A 10,570-nucleotide genomic window follows, 5' to 3' on the forward strand; every position below is an offset into this window, starting at 1 on the left:
ACGCTGCTATGCCAGGAGTGAAATCTAAAGTGCCCCCCCTTTCCTCCTCTCTCTCTCTCTCTCTCTCTCTCTCTCTCTCTCTCTCTCTCTCTCTCTCTCTCTCTCTCTCTCTCTCTCTCTCTCTCTCTCTCTCTCTCAGCTCTCTCTCTCAAAAAGCACATCAAAACTCTCCTTTGATGCCACAGCAAGCAATTAACCCCTTGAGTCCAAAATTACAGATTGCTGGTTGAAGTGACACTTTTTAGATGGGTTTTGTGTGCGTGTGTTTGTGTGTGTGCGTGCATGGGTGGGGTGTACTGTTGTTTTGTTTGTTTTCAGACCAGGCTACTTCTTTAATGAAGCGGTTGGTTGGAGTCAGCGCCGTACCATGCTGTATTTGAGACAACCCATTTCTGTCAGTTTGAGAAGTAAAGTAGGCTAAACCTCTAGAGAAGGGTTATCTGGGGCTGGGAGGAAGTGTTACTGCAGCACTCCATTATTTGTTACTCCTGCTCACTTCTGAGGAACAGTGCTGCAAGACACAGCCTGGAACAAAGGAGACGGGCTCCTTGTGAATCTTAATTAAGTCGTGGGCGCATGCAGCCAAACAATGAGGTGTGCGTCCCAATTGGGACCCTATTCCTATATAGTGCGCTACTTTTGACCAGAGCCCTATGGGAATAGGGTGTCATTTGGGATGCAATCGATGTCTACCCCTGATTTCTACTGTGTGTTGTGTCACCACCACCGCGCTGCCTGTATTGTGTTTGCATCAAAAATAATTAGGCGGCTTGTGAGGAGAGGTGGAGAACTACAGATAAATCCTCTATGTTATGTTCCCTTGACTGATGTAGAGGATAAAGAACCTTATAGGACAGTTGTGGATTAACACTGGGTAAACAGCATGTATGGTGAAGGGGTTCAACACTGGGATGGGATTTTACACAACAACTATTTCAGAGCTCATACGGGGGCAGGTGAGTGTGTGACAAGCATTGCAGAGGAATGTGATGACACTGCTCCAGACAGTGGTGTGACAGGTGTGTGTGTGTGTGTGTCTGAATATTTTCACAATTGAAAGGGACATCCTCCACAGACATCCTGCCACAAGCGTACACACCTCTCCCTTATCTGATCAATTAAAGCAAAACCAAAGTGATCCATTACACATTATAGATCTGGTGTCTGTTTCTACTGAGGACCAACGAGTCATCTAACTCATCTCACACACCAGATTCATGGCCTTTTAATCCTCCTGCCAGATACAGATACTGTTCTGATCTCAAGACATTGTTTTATGGAGGTCTCTGCTCTGCACCCACCACCCTCCCCTGGTTGACACTGAAATACACAATGATTATAGGCAACTCCACAGTATATTGTATGACAGCCCCATCCACGTGAGAATCTTACAATCATGTTTCATTAATTTGGCTTGAATGAAGCCTCATTTCAAGCATCGAGGAGCTTAAGATTTATGTGAAATTAATAACATAACAGATGTCTTCACAATTCCTGCCGCCCCCCTGGTATACTGTAGTATATAAGAATATACTGTAGAAATACTGATTACCTCAAGAAACTCCAAAGTATTATGGAGGACTGTCCTCAAAAGCTCAAGAGCTTGTCACCTCCACCCTTCAATGCCAAAATTCCAGAGGGATACTCACATGACAGGTTTATATCAAATGACCTTAATCTATAATCTACACCGTCTCTCTGCTTTTAGCCTATCTAGGGCACGTCTTAAAAAGTGAGGTGTTGCATACAGGAGGACAGTATAGAGGAACACCAGAAAATCCTAGTCGGACATAATACGCAGGCAGGACGCTGTTTTATTTCTCATGAGACGCTATAATAATTTTGCATCAGTTATGTTCTTCCAACAAAATACATATCTGTGTTCACAAATGTCTCCACTCTTCCCTACCGCTTGGGGAGCCCTGTACTAGATAGCCTCAGGCCAAAAACACTGTAGTGTTCTCTTTCCCTTTCTTACAGTACTTCCTTTCCCTCTCTGGGTTACAAACACAGGGACATGAGCTTCACAATCCACTATCCACAGTGCTGCCCCATCTATTCCCAAGGCGTTTCACCAGAGCACCTCAGACACACATAGGAGGAGAGGCAGAATCGCTCTAATGTCTGCTCTTTAGAGAGAGAAAGAGAGTGAGAGAGAGCGGGAGAGAGAGCGAGAGAGAGAGAGAGAGAGAGAGAGAGAGAGAGAGAGAGAGAGAGAGAGAGAGAGAGTGTTATGATAAATCATTCAGGTAAGGGGTTTTGTTCCAATGTGCCAAAGAGTGGCTGCTGCGATCACAATCCCTTTTTACAGTTTCCTTTGTCTTAGACTAAAACTGTCTGGATCTGATATGACAGATAGACAGAACATCCAACTACCTCCGCAGTTTGTTTATGCTGATCCATGGATCCATCACTTTAATGCTTCCAAATTCAATATGACATCATTGACATATTCCCATTTAGAAGAATGACTGATTCTAGAGCAGTGAGAGATATCAGAGGTTGTTCACCTGTCATTGCACAAAATCCACCATGACACTCGATTTTGAGACAGAAGTTTTATTTTAGTTTTAGATTTTTTTAAGTCTTACATTTTGGGAGATTGACACATTGCTCAAGATACACACATGCTCTATAATGGCGAGAGTGCTGTAACAATTAGATTCCAGGTTTTTATTTGTATTTGTTTGGTGTGAATCTACTTCCGTACTAGAGTAGAAATAAGTCTCACCAATAGTTCAACCTTAGGCCTGTAACCAGTAGGCAGTAGAATAGATGAATAGATCAAATGGAAAATGCAAAAAGAACCCCTCTCATTTGCATGTAAAACTCTACTAATTCAAACTGTGGAATAAAAGGCAATACACCAAGAAATGAACAAGAACAGCTGGCTGTGTGATGGAATACCATTAATAAAAGCTAAACCGACAAACTGACAACGATCGTGAATATATTAAAAGCCATTTGAGTCTGTGACTAATATCCATTTGCTTCTTCATAATTAATGTAATCATTTTTTTTTTGCCTTTTCTTCTCCTCTCACTGCTTGAACTATGAATCCAATTTATTGTCGGCCTCATTGAAGACACTGTATTTATTCATGATTGTGCAGTCACTCTTACTGTCTCATTGGATCTTTGGGTCTTAATGTGTGTATGTCTTTGTTAGTGGCAGAGTGGCAGCGCTGGCAGAATTCCCGTCTACGCCAGACAGCACGCTGGCTTGATTCAGCTGTTGAAGCTGAAATACAATGAAAACAGGAAAACAATAAAGAGAAATCTGAGTTATTAAATTGGATATTGCGGTAATGCATAATCTAACTTCATCTCAATGGCTCCGCGGGAAAGTCTTTGTTTAGCCAGAGAGAGCAGAGGCACTCCAATAATTGAAAAACCAATTCAAAATTTTATGAGAGCCGAGCCTCTATGCAAAAAAGTGGGTGGACTGGATGAATGAAGTGGAGGGAGTACATTGATCATTATAACCTTATTATTCTTTCCTCATTTCTAGATGAACAATTGTCTCCTGTATTATATGATCAAAGTGAGTTTGGCTAATAAAGTCTGGAGAAGAAGAAGGCTTACAGTGTGTCACTCAGACTGTTTTCTAATGGTGTCTAATACAAGTACACTCTGAACTCCCAACCCTCTACTCCTCTGCTCTCTCTGCTCTCTCTGCTCTGCCTGCTTAGTTAACACTTCAATGGGCACATTGGGTCTCTGACTGACTGACTCCTGCAGCAAACACAGCAGGGCAGAATAAAGCAGAGCATTGTCCTATTATTAAAGTGGCTTTCATCTATTCACTTTAAATGGCTGGGTAATGTTCAATACGTCCGTTTTATAACCACGTTGAGTCAACAACTGGTACGACTCTTCAACATTCATGTTACTACATCTCTCAGGGTGTTGAGTTCCACACCACAGAAGTTCTAAGAGAAGTCACTTCTGTAATAGAGACACACAGACACACACACGAACAGACACACACACACGTAAACACACACATAGACACACAAGCACAGACACACACGCTCCCATGCACACACACACACAGCTCTTCAATTCTGTGATTGACGTCCAATTATTTTAGTCTCATGAAGGTGAGTTAGGAGAGTGGGGTGGGGGGAGGTGGCAGGGGAGCTGGGGGGCCGGGGGGAGAGGGGGGAGTCAGCGTATCTCTGACAAGGTGTTCATTTACTAATAAATAGGGGGTGAGGTGGGGTCTGTGGGAGGGCCGTGATGTGCTGTAGTCCTGGTGCTGGCCCGAGGGTGATCCGTGGAGAGATGGGAGCACAGGGGCCTTGGCTAGCGGCCAGCGCTCACTGTACTTATCCCTCTCTTCTTGCCAGGAGAACATCCATCTCCCGCTCGGCCCTGACACTCCGTTTATTCCCACATTCATTTGTCATGTCCCCCAATCACCGCGATGAATAGAAACGCTCCGACCATGATGGATGAGCTTTCTAATTAAGACCCAAAGAAAAGATCTGCGCTCAACTTGAGACCATACTTTTCTTTTTCTCTCCCTTCTCTCTCTGTTCATCTAGTCCAGCCTTCTTTTTTTAAAGAGCTGGTGAGTAATGGTCTTTGTAGCCACTGTCAGTCTACTGTAGGTCATCTGACCAGACAGGAGGGAGAAGAGAGAGGGGGGGTTGGGGGGGGGGGGGGTTGGAGGAGGAGAGGAGGGGGGGATGAAACTACTCTGCTGTACTCAGGATGCTGCTTGCTTTTGTTTGTTTGTTTGCTGTGTTTAAAACAAAGAGCGCATGGCATTGAGAATTCCATGTGAAGGAAATCCCCTCAGAGATTAGCTATTCAAAGGCATGCAAATGACATCGCCCGCCATGTGCTGGTTTCAGAAGGGGGTTGTATTCATTTTGGATCTGCTTAATTGCCTCATTTCTAAAATAACTTATCTGTTGTTTACCAGCAACAATACACTACATATTAAAGCTGTTGTAGTGTACAGGAGGAGTTGTAAGCCATTGGATATGTCAGTTTTTGCATTGTGTGTGCATCATTTCACTGGGTGGGAAGGCTACTATCTGTATATCAGACATTTATATAGGTTACTGTAGACTAGAACAATATGACATATAGGTTACTGTAGACTCTAGAACAATATGACATATAGGTTACTGTAGACTAGAACAATATGACATATAGGTTACTGTAGACTAGAACAATATGACATATATGTTACTGTAGACTCTAGAACAATATGACATATAGGTTACTGTAGACTCTAGAACAATATGACATATAGGTTACTGTAGACTCTATAACAATATGACATATGGGTTACTGTAGACTCTAGAACAATATGACATATAGGTTACTGTAGACTCTATAACAATATGACATATGGGTTACTGTAGACTCTAGAACAATATGACATATAGGTTACTGTAGACTCTAGAACAATATGACATATAGGTTACTGTACACTCTATAACAATATGACATATGGGTTACTGTAGACTCTATAACAATATGACATATAGGTTACTGTAGACTCTAGAAAAATATGACATATAGGTTACTGTAGACTCTAGAACAATATGACATATAGGTTACTGTAGACTCGAGAACAATATGACATATAGGTTACTGTAGACTCTAGAACAATATGACATATAGGTTACTGTAGACTAGAACAATATGACATATAAGTTACTGTAGACTAGAACAATATGACATATAGGTTACTGAAGACTTTATAACAATATGACATATAGGTTACTGTAGACTCTAGAACAATATGACATATAGGTTACTGTAGACTCTATAACAATATGACATATGGGTTACTGTAGACTCTAGAACAATATGACATATAGGTTACTGTAGACTCTAGAACAATATGACATATAGGTTACTGTAGACTCTATAACAATATGACATATGGGTTACTGTAGACTCTATAACAATATGACATATAGGTTACTGTAGACTCTAGAAAAATATGACATATAGGTTACTGTAGACTCTAGAACAATATGACATATAGGTTACTGTAGATTCGAGAACAATATGACATATAGGTTACTGTAGACTCTAGAACAATATGATATATAGGTTACTGTAGACTAGAACAATATGGCATATAGGTTACTGTAGACTAGAACAATATGATATAAAGGTTACTGTAGACTCTAGAACAATATGACATATAGGTTACTGTAGACTAGAACAATATGACATATAGGTTACTGTAGACTAGAACAATATGACATATATGTCACTGTAGACTAGAACAATATGACATATAGGTTAATGTAGACACTAGAACAATATGACATATAGGTTACTGTAGACTCTAGAACAATATGACATATAGGTTACTGTAGAACCTATAACAATATGACATATGGGTTACTGTAGACTCTAGAACAATATGACATATAGGTTACTGTAGACTCTAGAACAATATGACATATAGGTTACTGTAGACTCTATAACAATATGACATATGGGTTACTGTAGACTCTAGAACAATATGACATATGGGTTACTGTAGACTCTAGAACAATATGACATATAGGTTACTGTAGACTCTAGAACAATATGACATATAGGTTACTGTAGACTCTAGAACAATATGACATATAGATTACTGTAGACTCTAGAACAATATGACATATAGGTTACTGTAGACTAGAAGAATATGACATATAGGTTACTGAAGACTTTATAACAATATGACATATAGGTTACTGTAGACTCTATAACATATGGGTTACTGTAGACTCTATAACAATATGACATATAGGTTACTGTAGACTCCATAACAATATGACATATGGGTTACTGTAGACTCTATAACAATATGACATATAGGTTGCTGTAGACTCTAGAACAATATGACATATAGGTTACTGTAGACTCTATAACATATGGGTTACTGTAGACTCTATAACAATATGACATATAGGTTACCGTAGACTCTATAACACTGTGACATATGGGTTACTGTAGACTCTATAACAATATGACATATAGGTTACTGTAGACTCTATACCAATATGACATATGGGTTACTGTAGACTCTATAACAATATGACATATAGGTTGCTGTAGACTCTAGAACAATATGACATATAGGTTACTGTAGACTAGAACAATATGACATATATGTTACTGTAGACTCTAGAACAATATGACATATAGGTTACTGTAGACTCTAGAACAATATGACATATAGGTTACTGTAGACTCTAGAACAATATGACATATAGGTTACTGTAGACTCTATAACAATATGACATATGGGTTACTGTAGACTCTATAACAATATGACATATAGGTTACTGTAGACTCTAGAACAATATGACATATAGGTTACTGTAGACTCTAGAACAATATGACATATAGGTTACTGTAGACTCAAGAACAATATGACATATAGGTTACTGTAGACTCTAGAACAATATGACATATAGGTTACTGTAGACTAGAACAATATGGCATATAGGTTACTGTAGACTCTAGAACAATATGACATATAGGTTACTGTAGACTAGAACAATATGACATATAGGTTACTGTAGACTCTAGAACAATATGAAATATAGGTTACTGTAGACTAGAACAATATGACATATAGGTTACTGTAGACTCTAGAACAATATGACATATAGGTTACTGTAGACTCTAGAACAATATGACATATAGGTTACTGTAGACTCTATAACAATATGACATATGGGTTACTGTAGACTCTAGAACAATATGACATATAGGTTACTGTAGACTCTAGAACAATATGACATATAGGTTACTGTACACTCTATAACAATATGACATATGGGTTACTGTAGACTCTATAACAATATGACATATAGGTTACTGTAGACTCTAGAAAAATATGACATATAGGTTAATGTAGACTCTAGAACAATATGACATATAGGTTACTGTAGACTCGAGAACAATATGACATATAGGTTACTGTAGACTCTAGAACAATATGACATATAGGTTACTGTAGACTAGAACAATATGACATATAAGTTACTGTAGACTAGAACAATATGACATATAGGTTACTGAAGACTTTATAACAATATGACATATAGGTTACTGTAGACTCTAGAACAATATGACATATAGGTTACTGTAGACTCTATAACAATATGACATATGGGTTACTGTAGACTCTAGAACAATATGACATATAGGTTACTGTAGACTCTAGAACAATATGACATATAGGTTACTGTACACTCTATAACAATATGACATATGGGTTACTGTAGACTCTATAACAATATGACATATAGGTTACTGTAGACTCTAGAAAAATATGACATATAGGTTACTGTAGACTCTAGAACAATATGACATATAGGTTACTGTAGACTCGAGAACAATATGACATATAGGTTACTGTAGACTCTAGAACAATATGACATATAGGTTACTGTAGACTAGAACAATATGGCATATAGGTTACTGTAGACTAGAACAATATGATATAAAGGTTACTGTAGACTCTAGAACAATATGACATATAGGTTACTGTAGACTAGAACAATATGACATATAGGTTACTGTAGACTAGAACAATATGACATATATGTCACTGTAGACTAGAACAATATGACATATAGGTTAATGTAGACACTAGAACAATATGACATATAGGTTACTGTAGACTCTAGAACAATATGACATATAGGTTACTGTAGAACCTATAACAATATGACATATGGGTTACTGTAGACTCTAGAACAATATGACATATAGGTTACTGTAGACTCTAGAACAATATGACATATAGGTTACTGTAGACTCTATAACAATATGACATATGGGTTACTGTAGACTCTAGAACAATATGACATATGGGTTACTGTAGACTCTAGAACAATATGACATATAGGTTACTGTAGACTCTAGAACAATATGACATATAGGTTACTGTAGACTCTAGAACAATATGACATATAGATTACTGTAGACTCTAGAACAATATGACATATAGGTTACTGTAGACTAGAACAATATGACATATAGGTTACTGTAGACTAGAAGAATATGACATATAGGTTACTGAAGACTTTATAACAATATGACATATAGGTTACTGTAGACTCTATAACATATGGTTTACTGTAGACTCTATAACAATATGACATATAGGTTACCGTAGACTCTATAACACTGTGACATATGGGTTACTGTAGACTCTATAACAATATGACATATAGGTTACTGTAGACTCTATACCTATATGGCATATGGGTTACTGTAGACTCTATAACAATATGACATATAGGTTGCTGTAGACTCTAGAACAATATGACATATAGGTTACTGTAGACTAGAACAATATGACATATATGTTACTGTAGACTCTAGAACAATATGACATATAGGTTACTGTAGACTCTAGAACAATATGACATATAGGTTACTGTAGACTCTAGAACAATATGACATATAGGTTACTGTAGACTCTATAACAATATGACATATGGGTTACTGTAGACTCTATAACAATATGACATATAGGTTACTGTAGACTCTAGAACAATATGACATATAGGTTACTGTAGACTCTAGAACAATATGACATATAGGTTACTGTAGACACAAGAACAATATGACATATAGGTTACTGTAGACTCTAGAACAATATGACATATAGGTTACTGTAGACTAGAACAATATGACATATAGGTTACTGTAGACTCTAGAACAATATGACATATAGATTACTGTAGACTCTAGAACAATATGACATATAGGTTACTGTAGACTAGAAGAATATGACATATAGGTTACTGAAGACTTTATAACAATATGACATATAGGTTACTGTAGACTCTATAACATATGGGTTACTGTAGACTCTATAACAATATGACATATAGGTTACTGTAGACTCCATAACAATATGACATATGGGTTACTGTAGACTCTATAACAATATGACATATAGGTTGCTGTAGACTCTAGAACAATATGACATATAGGTTACTGTAGACTCTATAACATATGGGTTACTGTAGACTCTATAACAATATGACATATAGGTTACCGTAGACTCTATAACACTGTGACATATGGGTTACTGTAGACTCTATAACAATATGACATATAGGTTACTGTAGACTCTATACCAATATGACATATGGGTTACTGTAGACTCTATAACAATATGACATATAGGTTGCTGTAGACTCTAGAACAATATGACATATAGGTTACTGTAGACTAGAACAATATGACATATATGTTACTGTAGACTCTAGAACAATATGACATATAGGTTACTGTAGACTCTAGAACAATATGACATATAGGTTACTGTAGACTCTAGAACAATATGACATATAGGTTACTGTAGACTCTATAACAATATGACATATGGGTTACTGTAGACTCTATAACAATATGACATATAGGTTACTGTAGACTCTAGAACAATATGACATATAGGTTACTGTAGACTCTAGAACAATATGACATATAGGTTACTGTAGACTCAAGAACAATATGACATATAGGTTACTGTAGACTCTAGAACAATATGACATATAGGTTACTGTAGACTAGAACAA

Source organism: Salvelinus namaycush, unplaced genomic scaffold (genome assembly GCF_016432855.1).
Source record: "Salvelinus namaycush isolate Seneca unplaced genomic scaffold, SaNama_1.0 Scaffold237, whole genome shotgun sequence".
NCBI lineage: Eukaryota > Metazoa > Chordata > Actinopteri > Salmoniformes > Salmonidae > Salvelinus > Salvelinus namaycush.